Here is a 16,417-nt window from a genome sequence, read left to right as displayed (position 1 = left end):
AGGGTCTTAAAATACACTTCAGGCTGGTCTTGAACTTGCAGTGATCCTTCTGCCCCCAGTGCTGGGATTATAGTGAATATTTCCATCTGTTATAAACTTATAAAAAAATGAAATGCAACTTTATATGAATAGTCTTCCATTTTATGAATGTGTCATAATGTATTTAATTAATATATTCAAAGGAATCCAACGGCCACTGTGCTGATCAGAGACCCCTCTAAACCACCCCTCCCAGCACAGCGGCACCCAAGGACTCCTAACATTATCACCCCTGCTACTGAGAGCAGCCACTCCTCCCCGAGCTTTCCCAAGCCTCCTCCTGTCCTTTGTAATCATTCCCGCTGTGCTCTCTCAAGCCTTGTTCTTGGCAGGTGGTCACAACCCTGTCTCCCTGAGATCTCCTCTCCCCAGGACCCTACAAAATAACCCCTCTCCTGGCCTGCACGAGAGCAGCTGGTCTGGTTTCTGGTGCCACAGTGGTCCCTTTAGGTCTGTTCTGCAATAAACTTGTCCTGTTGAGGTCCTACCTCTGTTTCTTCTTTTCCTTTTTCCTAACAACATTGACCACTTAATCTGTTTCCAGGGCAGTGACATTCTGATTTTAATGATGTCAAAGTAGCCTCAATAAATAGTCTGAATTCAGATTGTTTAGTTACAGAATTGTCTTTGTTATTGAATGAAATGGTAAAAGCCAATTTGCATTTTGGAACAGTAAAATTTACTAAGTGATTGTGTTTGTGATGATATGACGAAGACCAGGGTTATTTAAAAGTACAAGTTTATTTAAAACTATCCAAAAACTATGTACTTCCACAAGTAGAATTTTCCATTCCAAGACGTCTGAGGTTAAGGAAATTGGTATAATTCTTGTTTCTACAGTAAAATTGGAATAACATCACACAAAAGGCATTACACTAAGAAGTTAATGACTCCAAGAAAATAATTTTTAATTAGGAAAACTCAGCAAATGACATTTAATCATGGCTTTTTTCATAAGTCATTTGTTACTAAGAAAATCTGAGAAATAGTTCACTGAAAGTCAATACAAGCCACACTCTCTACTAGTCTTGTGTATAAATTGAGAAAGGAGCCACTGTGTGGTAACTGGGTTTGTTTCTGTCCCAGGAACAGAAATTCTTTTTTCTTTTTTTCTTAAATTCTTTTATTGGTACATTTTAAGTATACAATATGTTTACATTTATCTTTGGGTGCTTGTACCTGTACATGATGTATCTTGGTCCTTATTTTTTCCCCATTACTTGTGTGCCCTTCACCACCTCCTCTCTTCCCTATTTACATAGAATTCGTTTCCATTTTTTTTCTTTTCTCATATTTTTTCCTTTCCCTTCTTTCCTTTCCCCTTCCCCTCCCACCACCCCTACCCCTTTGGACCTTTTCTTCCTATTTAAATTATCAGTTATTCATTTTAATCATTTTCATCCTTATTTGCACTTTCAGTTTCTCACACTAGAGAAACTATTTGGTATTTACACATGTGTGTCCTATTTATTTCACTTAAGAGTATGGTCTCAATATGCATCCATTTAGCTATAAATGACTCTAGTTTCTCATTCTTTAAAGCTGAGTAGTACTCCATTTTATAAAAGAACCACATCTTCTTTATCCAGTTTCTAGTTGATGGGCACTTGGGCTGTTTTCAAGGTTTAGCTATTACAAACTGTGTCGCTATAAACATGGGTGCACATATATTGCTGTGGTATGATTCTTTTAGTTCTTTTGGGAAGATACCTAGCAAGGGAATAGCTGGGTCGAATGGGACCTCTATCCTTAGTTGGGAACAGAAATCCTAATTCTAACAGAAAGATGCAGAAATTCACTTGACGATAGGCCCAGGGCCAGGCATATTGGATTTCTATGATTTTTAGGGCAGAGGAAGATTCATAGATTTTTAGTACTGTGAAGTACAATACATTGTTGCCATTCTAGAGAGGCTGAGTGATTTGCATGGGATCATGGGATTAAATAAAGGGTAAGGGGCCCAGCTCAAGTTTGTGGTCAGATCATTTAATATTTAGTGTTGTTTCACTTGACCACTAATCTCTACAGCTATTTTTCTCTGAAATTTACGAATTTATAACTTACAAATGAAAATTTATACTATGAACATTGACTTTTTTTTTTCTCCATTAACTTTATTGGTACATTTTAGGTATAAAATACAGTTACATTCATCATTGGGATCTTGTACCTTTACATGAGTCTCTTGTTTCTTATTTTTTTCCCCCTTCCCTTGCCCTGCCTTCACCCCTTCCACCCTTCCTTATTTGTAAAGACCTTGTTTCCATTCTTTTCCTTTTCTCATATTTTTTCCTTTCCCTTTTTTCCCTTCTCCTACCCCTCCCAATTCCCCTGCTCTTTTAGACCTTTTCTTCCTGTTACACAATATCAGTTACACATTTTTAAAATTATATTAAGATGTAGGAGACATTACCACAGATTTTACAGAATTTAAAAGGATATAGAAAGCATATTACAAAAATCCTTTTTGAAATAAACTTGAAAACTTCTAAGAAGTAACTTAGAAGACAAATTAATGAAACTAACTCTGGAGGAAATATAAAATTTGAATAGCAGCTATTAAAGAAAGTATATTCCTAGCTTGAAAACCTACCTATATGACAACAGCAGGCTCATAAACATTTTAACTGATAAATTATATCAAACATTTAAAGCAGAAAAAGAAGGAACACTTCTCCCCTCATTTTAGGAACTCAACATTGTGCTAATCCTGAAACTGGATAAAGATAATAGAAGAAAAAAGTATAAACATAGATAGAAATTTGTTTAACAAAACAAACTCTTAGAAGTCAGATCTGGCAGTATGTAGAAAGTGGTTTTATTATAGGGATGGCAGTGTTGGTTCAGCATTGGAAGGAAGATCCACCCCCAAAAGTCATCATTTTAACAGAGGAAAGGAAAAAGCCATATGATCCTGTCACTAGTAGGAGAAAGAGTATTGGACTAAATTCTACAGCTGTTCATGGTAAAAGCTATCAGGAGACTAGAAGTAGAACAGAACCTTCTCAACAGATCAAAGACATGTACTCCATACTTCCAACAAAAACTCCTTCTATGAATGGAGACAATACAATGCTTTCTCTCTAAAGTGGGGAGCAAGGGCATATATGCCTACTCTTCATCTGTCCATTAGACTTTGAAACATAGGTCTAAACCAAGATAGTCTGGCAATAAAATGACACAACTAGGATAGGATTGGCATGGCAGAAGCAAAATCTTTATATGTAGATGAAATGATCATCTACAGGAAAAAATACTAAGAAATCTCTAGAAGCCCCTAGAACTTGTACTTGAATTTAGCAGGATTAGAAAACACAAGGTATATATAAAAATTCAAGTCTGTGTATACTTGCTATAAATGAAGAACTGGATATCGAAATTTAAAAGTTATGTAGGAGTACAAAGGACCAAGAAAAGCCAAAAACAAAAACAAAAACAGTGTTGGAAGACGTTTAGCACCCAATTTGCAGACTTCTTCTAAAGCTACAGTAATCAAGGCAGTGTTGGTGTAAGGAAAGACATATAGATCATTGGAATAAAACAGAGAATCTAGAAATAGAACCACACATATATGGTCCACTGAGTTTTGAAAGACTATCCAACATTAGCATTTTATAGAATATAAACTCGATTCAAGAGCCGAGGAAGAGATAGTGTCTTCAGCAAATGGCACTAGAACACCTGGTATCTGTATGTAAAAAATTAATCTCAACCCTTTTTTTCCATACATGAAAATAACTTGAAGGGATCTATGAACCTAAATAAGAAAGCCTAAAAGTATAAAACTTTAAGAAGAAATTATAAGGGAAAATATTTATGAATTCAGGGTAGGCAAGAACTACCTAGGATACAAAAACCATGATGTATAAAAGAAAAAAATTGATAAATGAGATTCCATCAAAATTTAGAACTTTAAATGACATCATTAAAATGAAAAGTAGTCCTTAAACAGACCATATTTACAATGCATATAACCTATGAGCAGAATATATAAAGAATTCTTAGAGCTCATTAATAGACAACCCAATTGAAATGTAGACATAAGAAGATGATAAATAGCCAGTATAGCACAAGGAATGGTGTGCAACTCTAGAACCAGAAAAATACTAATCAGTACAATAATAAGATTGAATTATACACTCATTAGGGAGATGAAGTCAAAAGTTTTAAAAGCCTTGTCATGACTTTTTCTTTTTGTTGGATTCTCCCCCTTTACGTTTAATTTGTCATGCCCAATGGATTCATTCTGCTGGGTTTCCCGGGGTTGTGATCCTCATTGTCTTTTCCTAGGGTATTGTCTAAAATTTTTTGGAGTGCCAGTTTGGTATTCATGAAGTTCCTGAGGTGCTCTTTATCATGAAAGTATCTTATTTCTCCATCAATTTTGAAAGATAGTTTTGCAGGGTACATCAGTCTGGGTTGGAGGCTGTTTTCCTTCAGGGGTTGAAATACATCACTCCAAGCTCTTCTTGCCTTGAGGGTTTGCATTGAGAAGTCTGCTGTGATTCTGATGGGCTTTCCTTTGTATGTGATTTGTTTCTTTTCTCTCACTGCTTATAGAATTTTATTCTTCTGTTGGATTTCTGGAATCCAAACTATTATATGCCTGTGTGTAGGTTTTTTTTGATTAAGGTTAGCTGAAGTCCTATATGCCTCACTTATCTGTATGTCAAGTTCTTTTCCCCTCCTTGGGAAGTTTTCTGCCATCACTTCTGTGAAGAGTTTTTTTATGTCATCTGCACTCTCTCCTGTTTCTTCATCAACTCCAATCAGTCTTATGGTATTCTTCTTTGCATGATCTATCAGCTGCTGGATTGATTTCTCATGTTCCCTTACAATTTTAAAGCAGTTTTTCTTTTCCTCCTCACTAATTGCAATCGTACCTTCTATATCTGAAATTCTATTCTCACATTGATTCATTCTGCTGTGTAGACTTTTGATGGAGTTTTTAATCTCTTGGAAATCTGTTTGTATCTGTTTTATGGATTCCATTTGTTTCCTATGTTGGGATTCCATCATGTTCCTCAGATCCTCTATTTTTTAATCTGTGTCCTCTCTGGATTTATTAATCATGTCTTGCACCATGAGCAAAATCTTTTCTGTTATCTGAGTAATTATTTCTGATTTCATTTTTCCCAGATCCTCTTTTGTTGCCAGTTCAGAGAATCCAAGTGGTTGAGTATCAGAGTGTTCCATCTCATTTCCCTTTGGGGTTGCTGTAGGTGATCCAGAAGTCTGTTTTTGAGACTTGTTTATGTGTCTTCTCATTTCCACGGTGGTGGGGGGGGGTGTTTCTGGCGCCCACGTGGCTCACCTTCTCTGCCCTAGGACCTTGGGATGGCGGTGGGGGAGCTTCCTTCTGGGTGCTGGGACCAGCTGAGCTTCACTGCCCTAGGAGCCTGGGATGGAGGCAGGGAGCTTCCTTCTGGGTGCTGGGACTGGCTCACCTTCTCCGCCCTAGGAGCCTGGGATGGTGGCAGGGGAGCTTCCTTTCGGGTGCTCACATCTAGAACTCTTTCAACATTTTTTAAGGTTTCTTAAAATTGGCAGGTTTGAAAACTCTTTAAACAGGAGGAGGTTGTTTTGGTTTTCATTCCTCACAAATAATTTTAAACCATGATCTATCTTTTTGAGCCTACATCTGCCTGGTCTCAGACTCAATCTTGTGGCTAAAAGCCTAGCTAAAAATAGTAACACTAAGAAATAGATGCAAACAAGTGGTAACACTAGGGTAAGCAAAGGATGGTAGAGCAGCATGTGCTGTTTATTAGACTCAAATCTTAAAATAGGAGCAGGGATAATCTTGTGGACACAGCCTTATTGGAATAAAATATATTATTTCAAACATCAGCCATTCTTGGGACTACAATGTTAATTCAGTTTTGCAGTAAGTTACTTTGTAGATGACATAGTATATCCTCAGGTTTTTCTGCAACTGAAACCCATGTTCTTTTGGCTTATTTTCTGGAAACTAAAGGCTTCAGTTGAGTCTTAACTTTCAAGCGGTAGTAAATCCTTTTTCAGAGGCAGCAACGTGGGAGCTGGGGGAGGATATTCTGATCCCAGTCATTTTCTCTGATGTAGATATTGTTGGATGGCTTAGATGTGATTGGCAACTAGAATCAGGATGGAGGCATGAGAAATATACAGCAAGCAGAGAACTGAAGTGGCTTGGTTATGCAGAAATTCACTTGGCGTTCTGCCCAGGGCCATGGGGGTGAAGCTTCTCTTTTACTTAATTTGTTTTTTTTTTTTTCGTTATGAACACAAGCAATTCTAGTGGCATTCCTAAACAAGTGAAAAAATAGAATTCCCCCATTTTCTATATAGTGATTATGTTCGAGTGTGAATTTTTCTCCAACCTACATATGGGCAGGAAAGAATAGTTAGGCAGACTATTACTCTGGTTACCAGAAAATCCTAGAGGAAATAGACTGTCCTCATTTTCTTATAGATTATGATACGACGGCAACATGCCATAGAAAAGGGATTGAAGGAGTTTTCTTCTGTAAAGGGCCAATAATATTTTCAGCCTTGCCTGCCATATTTGCTGAGACTACACAATTGCCATTGTAGGGTAAAAGCAATCACAGAAGATAAGTGAACAATGAGAGTAGCTGTATTTTAACATTTGATTTACAAAAAAGAGGGACTAGGACAAATTTATAGTTTGCAACCCCTGCCAGAGAACATAGTGTGACTTCACAGGGGCTGTAGATAAGTGGTACCAATCCTCCTAGTTACCCACATAGAAATTGTGGGATTATCTCTGGTTTCTCTTCCTTTTTATTTTTTACGTTTCATCAGTTATATTGTTGATTCTTTCTTTTCACCATGTCTTTTCTGTCATTTCCTCGGGGGGAGATATTTTGACCAATGTGTCTAAAACAGGTCCCGTCCATTATTACCCATCTCATCACGCTGTCTGCTTCCTTACTCTCTCAGGTCACGGCCTGAAGTTGTCTTGCTTATGTGCTTCCTTATCATTAGCCTCTCCTAAGGGAAGGGGAAGTTCTCAAGAGCAAAGACCTTGTTTTCTTTACTGCTGTAGAACAGTGCCTGATACAACACACAAGCAGGTATTCCATGGCTATTGTTGAAACAGAAAGAACCTGGAACCAACCCCCTAGTTCCTAATTCCACAAATCCTCCAGGACAGAGAATTTGAGTCAAGGCCCAAGAGGAAAAGATGGCCTACTTAAAATAGGATAAATAGAGGGCTTCATTTAAAAAAGTGCATCAAGTGAGATAAAGCAAAAGGAATAATGAGGTTGTTAACCATCACTAGGCATAAAATAGAGAGTTAGCAGAACCTGAAAAGAGGTCTTGTGGAGAGACCCCCCCTCCCCATGACAGGACCTGTATTCTCTGGTCACAGGATGCTGCCAGCCAGGGACAACCTCTGGGATGGGAGCAGGAGAATAAGTGCCCTGAGCTTGTTATCATCCCTACCTCCAAACTCCTGCTGGGACCACACAAACTCAGCTGCAGCCCAGAGGCAAAGGAGCCAGTTAGAATAATTCTCAGAGAACAGCCTCCTGGGATGTGGAGAGATAAACAAGACATCTGGTACTATCACTCCGTGGGTCTCTCAATATCCACTTGGATTGCAGGACAATTTTGTGTCTCCATCACAGGGCCACATGAAGCCCCTTCCGCTACAGAACCATGACAAGATAATGTCAATTCTATCATACTTATGCCGGAAATCGAAACATTAATGACTACTGGGTTTCTTTATGTAAGACAGGAGGGGGGAAAAATGAAACAACAAAAGCAACAATTAACAGTAGTATCAACTACCCCCATGTAACTGGACACACAGTGTAATTTGGTAATTGGAGCTGGTTTTTCAACCACTCGTATTTCTTCTTTCCTTTTAACAGTACTGTTGTTGGACAGGGTCTTTTCTAGGAGGAAAATCCAAGTTTGCATTCTAAGTTCCTAAAATAAATAAGCAAATCAATCTAGAGTCTTAATATGAGTATCTGTTTCCTGAGATAATTTTTGATACTATAAATGCAATGACAAATTTTTTGATACAGCGGGAAACATGGCAACTCAAATGAAGATAATTCAGGTAGCATTTGATAAAGGGACTGTGCACACAGGTATGGCAGAGTATGGGGGAAGACTCAGGTTATGACTGTGGAGTTTCCCAGGCTACTCTCAAGGTAACTCCTAGATATGAAAAGGAAAGGCTCTTCCTATAATCTAGAGTGAAAGGATTCCACAGAGAACATACCTTCAGAAGCTCTATTTTCTTGAGGAGGGAAGCAGAGCAGGATTTTGGAGAAGTGCCCTTACCTTAGTCTCCTCTACCTGATGCTGTGTGAAAGATGGTTCAAAACCAGACAGAAGCCAGAAGACAAAAAACCTTGCTGGTATCTCCATGCAGTGCAGCTTTTTAAGGGCAGAGAACAAGTGCAGAAAGATGAGAGAAGATATTGAAGGACAAATGAAAGACCTCTTGATAGTCCTAAAACAGGTCAAATGATTCTTTTTCCTTTTTGTTTGTTTCTCTTTTTTATTTTATTTTGTTAGTACATGTTTGTAATATATGACATTTACATTCATCTTAGGGAGCAGGTACATGTACATAACACATTCCAATTCTTTTTTATTCCCCTTCTTAAAACAAAACAAAATTCCACCTTCATATGCCCTTTTTGCTATCTTCAGATTCTTCATTGATTCCAATTAATCTATATTAGTTTTCTTTGCATCATCTAATAGCTGTTGGATTGATTTTTTGTGGTCCCTTGCTATTTTTAAGAGGTCTTTCATTTGATGATCACCAACTACAACCCTGTCTTCTAGATCTGATATTTTATCTTCTTTTTTTTTTTTTTTTTTTTTGGCACTGGGGATCGAACTTGGGACCTTGCTAAATCCCTGGCCCCTGATACTTTATCTTTTTTTTTTGGTACCAGGGATCGAACTTGGGTCCTTGTGCTTATGCAGCAGGCAGCGAAACCACTGAGCTAAATCCCTGGCCCTATTTTATCTTTATAGTAATTGACTCTGTAGTATATACTTTCCGTAGAATTTTTAATCTCCTGAATATCTGTTTAAATCTGTTGTATGAAGTCCAGTTGTTTCCTGTGTTGGGCATTCATGGTTTTTATCAGTTTCCTAAGCTCCTCTATTTTTTCTATTTATTCCATATTCCCTAGCCATGTCCTTCATTATGGTCACCATCTGTTTAATTATGTCTTTTGTTTTTAACAAGAGACTTATTGATCCATTTTGTTACTTCTGTTGCCACCATTTCATAAAATTCAGCTGGTAGGTTTTTTATTTCCTTTACTTCAATGGCCCCTTGATTGCCTTGGGTGAGTTGGGGATTATGGATTGCATCTTGGTTCTGTGTTTCCTCATTTTCTATTTTTGTTGTTGTTGTTGTTTATTTGTTTTCGGTGTTGAGGCTTGTAAGTTACTTATGGTAGTTAATTTTATTACTCGTATTGCGACCTCTTTAGGAAGTGACTACTTTACAGAGATATCTTCTAGGCATAGCTGGCTTTTGGCTTTTGAGTCTGTCCCAAGATCCTGCCTCTTCAATTTATTAGGGATGAAAGATTGCTGGCTGTTTGACTTAGCACCCAGTTCTTTGGAACTTGACTATAGCAATGTTTACAACCTCCAGACAATCTAAGTATTAGCATACAAGGAAGATCAATTGATCACAACAACTATGTCACCTTGGCTAAAATAGTACAATCAGTAATAACAGTAGCATCAAGCACAGACTAGACAATGACAAACTGATAACTAATAATTTGCCACCTTTAACTATAGGTACAAGATTTATAGGTATATAACAAAATCTAAGACAAATCAGAAAATTATATATAGTAAATATCTCCTCAATAGAGTGATTTTTACCCTCAGGAGAGAAAATTTTAAAGGGATAACAGGAAAAAATAGAGAACTAAAAGAAGAGAAAACAGCAAGGCTGAAGGGCAAAAGAAGATTACTCAAGCCTTGGGAAACTGGTGAAGAAGACAGAAGGGAAAGAAAGAAGGAGAACACAGAACAAAACAAAACAAAAAACTAAAAACAATGTTCATACTCATGAAAAACAAAAACAAACAATAAAAAAACCCAACCAACCAAACAAATAAAAAAAAAGAAAAATTATTATCTGTGATTTTAAGCCTGTGCTTTTCTTCTGGGGTCTACAGTTCTGTGCTAGTGTCCATTCAGGGCATGTCTCTGCTGTCACTGGTAGAAAAAGGAGGCAGCCAGAATCAAGATCTGTGCTAGATAATCCCAGCAACCCTGCAGTAGGGTTAGGGCGGGATGCTGGTTCTGGTCCTTTCAAATTCACAGTTCAGGCTAATCTTGGCCTCTGGTTTGTGCTGGCGCCTCAGTTGTTCAGCCTGCAACAGTCTGGGTGTCTCTTGCTGGCCTGACCACAGCTCCCTGACCCTGGACATCTCCTGTGGCTGTCCCTCACCCAGTCATTGTGGGATTTCAATACTGGGAACCCTGAGATGAAGCCAACGCATGGGTGCTCTGAGTCCAAGGCTCAGTTGGCCCCTCCCTATAATGGCATCTGCCCAAGCATAGCAGGAGACCTAGAAGTCAGTTGGCCTGGAGTCAGTCACCAGCAATTGTAGCACACAACATCCACTGTTGCATTTCTCCCTGGAGGCCTTTGGAGTCCCCTGCCTCCACTGGTATCTGTAGATTTGATTCTCCTCTCTCATGCTTTGAGCCAGGGGCTGGGGAGAAAGTGCAGTTTTCCCCCTCCTTTTTCTGCATTGAAGTCAGTCTCTTCACTTTCTCTGTGAGATCCAATTTTCCCTTCAGATCCTTCCTGGGTCCCAGGGGTCCACCTCCCTCCTTCTTTTCTTGCCCAGGTTGTTATTTTCCAGTGACTGGATTTGGAATCTTGGAAAGGTTGATTTATTGCTGCTAACTTCTCTGCCATCTTCCCAGAAGTCCAAAATTCCACCTTTTGATGGCTTCCCAGCCCTGATGGAATAAAATCCAAAATACTTCAATCTGATACCTGAATCTTCTCACGATCTCTCCTCTATCACAATTTTCCTTTGACTTTTATATCTTTCCCCATCTGTGCCATTTGTGCTATATACTTTACATTTTGCTTTTCTTTGTAAGTTGTACCACAAAGCAATTCCCTCTCATTTGCTTTTACAGCTCAGTTTAAAATTCTTTTCTTCTATCAATCGTAGTTCTTTTTTTTTGCCTTTTTTCATTGTACTTATTCCACATGCAGTTTGCTTTCATTTAATGTACCCCCTACTATAATCATAAATTACACGAGATGCTTTGGTTAAATCATTTAATTCTCATAGGTATCTAACAATATGGCTATTTTAATCTCATATTACAAACAGAGAGAACTGACTGTAACCACCTTAGTCCATTCATGAATCTTAACTTAATTAATGGTAGAACAGCCTGATATGATGGGCTTTTCTATGCAATAATGTGAGGCACAGAATGCTTTCTGTAAAGGATTCTTGCTGAAGTATTTAGCCAGAATCCTATCAAGTCTTTAGATCTAACAACCAATTTGCAGTAAATATTGGGAATAGAGAAGCATGTTAAAATATAATATGAAGGAGCCAGAGATGGTGGCATTTGCCTGTAACCCCAGCACATGGGAAGCTGAGGCAGGAGGATTGCCATGAATTAGAGGCCAGCCTGGGCTATATAGTGAGACCTTGTCTTAAAAAACGAACAAATATAGCATGAAGAAGAAACAATGGGACCAAAATATAAAATGGATTTCCTATAAAACAATTGGTCTGATTTCTGCCCAAAGTCATTTTTATTGAAATAAAGGAGGGGTGACTATTGTAGGTTAGGAGAAATTGTGTATATTATCATCAAATACACAGTGTAGTCTTTGATGGGATTCCTGTTTGCACAAAGTCAAAAAGTATGTAGCAGCTGAGTCATAATTCAGGATTCTCTTGGTCTGCCTGAGACTGTGAAGATGTCGGTACCCTTCCCAAACCCATTTGGCACCCGCGCTCTCCTACTAGGTCCTCAGTGTGCCTCTGACTTCAAGTACGTGGGACTCTGCCTGGGGCTCCTTCCCTGGACTTGCGAACTCTTGTTGGTGCTCATAAACAAACTAGTGCCACTTACAGCAGTAAGCAGGACAAAATTCAGACATATACAGGTTCACAGGTTGACAGCACGAATAGCGGAGCTTTTCTATTGCTAATCTATTTAGCCAGTTTCAGTTGTCTCTAGTCAGGCAGTGAGCAAGTGAAGTAGCCCAGACGGTGCTGGAGGTAACGGCCTCGAGGGTAGCCCGTGGCCAGAAAAGGAGGAAGTTGGAGAATAAATAGCTCAGTTTCCGTACTTTTGGGGAAAACCCCTGAGAAACGGTGTTGCGCATTTCTCAGAGGTCTCAGTGGGATGTAGTCACGCTGACTCGGAGGTAACTCTCGCTGTAACACACCCACGCTCTGTGGGCTCGCTTTGCTTGCTGTCTCACTTCCCAGTTCCTCTTGTACTTCCTGAGATCACTTTACAAATAAACCATTAACACATCCTTTCTGTAGGGTCTGTTTCTGTGGACACCAAGCTGAAAATGGTGGCAAACCCTTGCTCTTTCACTAGCTGACACTGCCTCCTTTGTCATCATACAGTTGGTAAGAAACTGTGTGACATAGATCAACAAAACCAGGTTTGCTTGTTGCCCGACTTGAAACCATTGAAACTCTTTGAGTCTTCATATTCTTACTGGTGAAATAGGTTAATAATAGAAAAGTTCCTCTATGTACTTGTACTTTCAACTTTTATAGATATGGATCTTGTTCTGCTTAATACTATTAATGGTACTAGGTTTTCTTACAAGGATTTGCAAATCCAAGTAGTAATACAGAAATAACTCGTGGCAAGATGCTAGTGATAGGGTGAATAAAGTCATTTTGGACTTTTGCATAAATGTACATAGAACAGCTTCTAGGTACATGATGTGCTGGTGAGTCAAGGAGGTTCTGTTTCTCTTGGGAAGAGATAGTCTGGCTGCGACCTGGCTGTGTGAAGTACACAGCCTCATGCCTGATGACAGAGGAGCCTGGTGAATGAGAGCCTTTGTAGTTCGACGGCTCACTCTAAATTTGAACTTCCTATATGGCAGAAGCAGTGCTTGATTCTTTATAGTAAATACTATAAGTATTTACTTGTAGTAGTTGTACAGAAATGAGCAAAGAAATTTCACACTCTACAGCTTTCTTTTCAGAATCCATTTCCAGTACTCATAATCTGTTACACAAACCAAGTAAACAGCACCGGTAAAGCAATGCCACTTACTGAGCACAGTGTCAATCATTTCCACAACTTCCTTATGGCCAGGTTCCTTCTCTCATTACTCTGTCCCATCATGGCATCACTGGAATTGTTTGAATTCATTTAATCCTTTCACACCATCTCGGATGGGAGCTTTCCCCTTGATTCTCAGCTTTTGAATCTCATGTTTTAACCATCAACTTGGTCCTTACCTGATTTCTAGGATTGAAAAAAATTTTGTTTGCTGTTCATATTACTGATTTCATCTGATTTCCAATTTCAGTGCTATAATAACTAGTAATATATTCACACCTACAAATTATTTTCTCTTCATATTAGTGGCTACTTATTTAGCACTTCTTGAACTCTTCTCAATATAGATTGTTAAATCTATATCATTTTTAAATTGTCACTTTTTATTATTTATTTCCATTTATCAGTTTACCTACATAAACATAATAATGACTTATTATGTGGGTTTAGGTCTAGACTAGAACTGTTCAATAGAAATTTCTAAGATAATTGAAATGTTCTATATCTGGGGTGTCCAAGTCATCACCAGTGATGTTCGTGGCTACTGAGCACTAGAAATGTGGTTAGTGTGACTGAGGATTTGAAATTTTAACTTTAAATTTAAACAGCCACACATGGCTATTGTGTACGACATGAGACAGAATAGGTCTAGATTTTGTTTTAGCTTATATGACAGAAGTATGTTTCACATTTAATTGTTGTATTTTTTCCTTTAGATAATCAAGCTTATATAATCAGGCTTAAAGTGATTAAACTATTTTGAACAAAAAAAATTTGGTGCCTTCAAAATTTTCTTTCAAAATTATTAACTACTATTGGACTATAAAATGCTTTAAAAGAAAAGTTAGGGAAATAAACGTGGTCCATGAAATTATCTTTCCTTTTGTACCCCAGGCTAATATGCTAATAACTTGTTTGACCACTCAGCAATCCATTATTTTTTTATTTAATTTTTTTTTATGGAATGCTTCACGAATTTGCATGTCATTCTTGCGCAGGGACCATGCTAATCTTCTCTGTATCGTTCCAATTTTAGTATATGTGCTGCCGAAGGGAGCACTCAGCAATCCATTATTATGTGTAAGGTAGGGAAAAATGTTCTGCCATGCACAGAATGATTTTTTAAATGAGAATTTTATGCAGAAGTAAAATTTGTTCAACTAGTCCCTAAGTAAAATTGTGAAATAAATTAAATGTTTTTGAGTTCTCTCCTGCCCCTTTGTCCTCCCTCCTCTGGAAATCTTCTTACTCTGCCATCAGATTTCTCCAGCTCAGCATGTTACCATGTCCCTTTCATTCCCTCCCATGGTGGTATCTTATTATGTACCCCTCTAATGAACTCATTTACATTAAAACGTTAATAATTCAGGGCCTGGGATTTACCTCAGTGGTTCCACTGCCTGCCTCGCAAGTGCAAGGTCCTGAGTTCGATCTCTGGTACCAAAAAAAACCCCGTTAATAATTTATAAGACTTCATTCTCTCTCACCTAAAACTTACACTGTGGAGCAAATACACAGTTGTGGTACAGAGGACAGACTTTGGAGCAAGGTGGCTCTCATGATTTGTCCTGGTTTTACTAGCTTAGGGGCCTTGATTGGAGCAAGTCATTTTGTGTCTTTAGAGCTCCAATTCCTCAGCTGTTATACAGTCATAATAATGCTCTTTACCAGCTTGGATTAATATGAATATTAAATGAGACATTAAGGGCTGGGGATTCAGCTCAGTTGTGCGTGCCTGCCTCATAGGCACAAGGTCCTGAATTCGATCTCCGGTACCAGGAAAAAATATAGTAAAATTCTTTAGGGAAAATTACTTATGTGCTCCCAAATGAATCTTTAAGGATAAAATTGTAGCAATGGTAGATATTGGAGACAGATTCCAGATGCTTCCTGTAGGGTCCTCAATATACTTTAAATGCTTGTTGAATGAATGAATAAATAATGAATTAATGAATCACTCACTTACCCTGACCACCAAATGTCCTATTCTCTGCATGCTCAAGGTCACTTGCAGAGTCAGCAGCAGACTCAGTAGCAGCAGTGAAAATGCCAGCTTTAAATAAATTTATCTCTGTGCTTTCAAAAAGATTCGCTCTATAAAGTGAACATACAGCTGTTACCAAAGGGAATGGGCAGGGTGGGACTTTAAATTTCCACTTGATATTCTCTCTTGTTTATATATCTTATGAACATAGATTATTTTTATCATAAGACAAACAACTATGTATAATTATATACTAAAAAACCCCCATAAACTAGTATTGAGTACCTTGAATTAATATCACAGTGCCTTATATGTATCCTCATGACACACTCTAAATTCCTAACTGAAGATTTATAATATTTGACAGTTTCAACTCAAAAGCCTAATAGAGTTTTAAGTATTAATATTTTGTTTATGTTCAATTATGTGAAAAAAAAGTAAGATTTAAATGAAGCCAACACAACAGGCTCTCAACACACACACACACACATATCCCTATACTTCTATAGAACTTTAGTACAGGAAATTCTAGTCAGAATATATTAACATATTTTCTAAACTTCACTGTGATCAAAGTTTTGATGTCATTGTGTACTTACCAAAGCAGTATTTTCTCAGAAAAGAGACAAAGAGAGGAGAATGGGAAAAAAAAGCTGTCTCTCCTCAAAGCTAGCAGCTATTGCATAATATTTTTCTTCCAATCCATGTGGAGTATGGTGGGAAAGAATTTCATAATTTCCTTTCAGACATTTGTATTTAGAAATGCTTTGTAGTTAGTGGAATATGATACATTAATAGGTGAGTTAATTTAGCAAACATTCTATATTTTTCCAGTTGTAGCTCCTGGATTTACTAAAACAACAAAAAACAGGGAAGCAGATTTTTTCTATATTATATGCTTAAATTGAGAGAAACATTCTTTATGAATTTGGATGCATTTGTAAAACCTACGTGATGGATTCCTTGTGAAGTCCCGTGAAACACGACCTCTGAATTTTGCTAAAGTGCACAAAATTCCTAAATAAAACATTCCTATCTCTAATATGTCTGCCAAAATAATGAATCATAGCAGGCTGCTGT

The 16,417-nt window shown here is 37.9% G+C and overlaps 2 long non-coding RNA genes and 1 other non-coding gene across 7 annotated transcripts in view; 1 reads left to right on the top strand and 2 right to left on the bottom strand.

Moving 5' to 3' along the window:
- LOC101699653 (uncharacterized) overlaps window positions 1–16,417 on the top strand; it is a 128,129-nt gene that overhangs the window by 11,937 nt on the left and 99,775 nt on the right. The gene's annotated exons all lie outside the window — the stretch shown is intronic.
- Window positions 8,868–15,448, bottom strand: LOC147823151 (uncharacterized). Its single transcript, XR_015444196.1, has 3 exons — window positions 15,320–15,448; window positions 13,345–13,539; window positions 8,868–11,022 (listed from the first exon to the last, which is right to left on the bottom strand). It is a non-coding gene; the product is annotated as an uncharacterized LOC147823151 (long non-coding RNA).
- Window positions 14,307–14,413, bottom strand: LOC147823152 (U6 spliceosomal RNA). Its single transcript, XR_015444606.1, has one exon. It is a non-coding gene; the product is annotated as a U6 spliceosomal RNA (small nuclear RNA).

Source organism: Heterocephalus glaber, unplaced genomic scaffold (assembly GCF_053883595.1).
Source record: "Heterocephalus glaber isolate CG9 unplaced genomic scaffold, H.glaber_assembly_v1.0 deba00001600, whole genome shotgun sequence".
Lineage (NCBI taxonomy): Eukaryota > Metazoa > Chordata > Mammalia > Rodentia > Bathyergidae > Heterocephalus > Heterocephalus glaber.
This window is presented reverse-complemented; position numbering and strand designations above follow the sequence as displayed.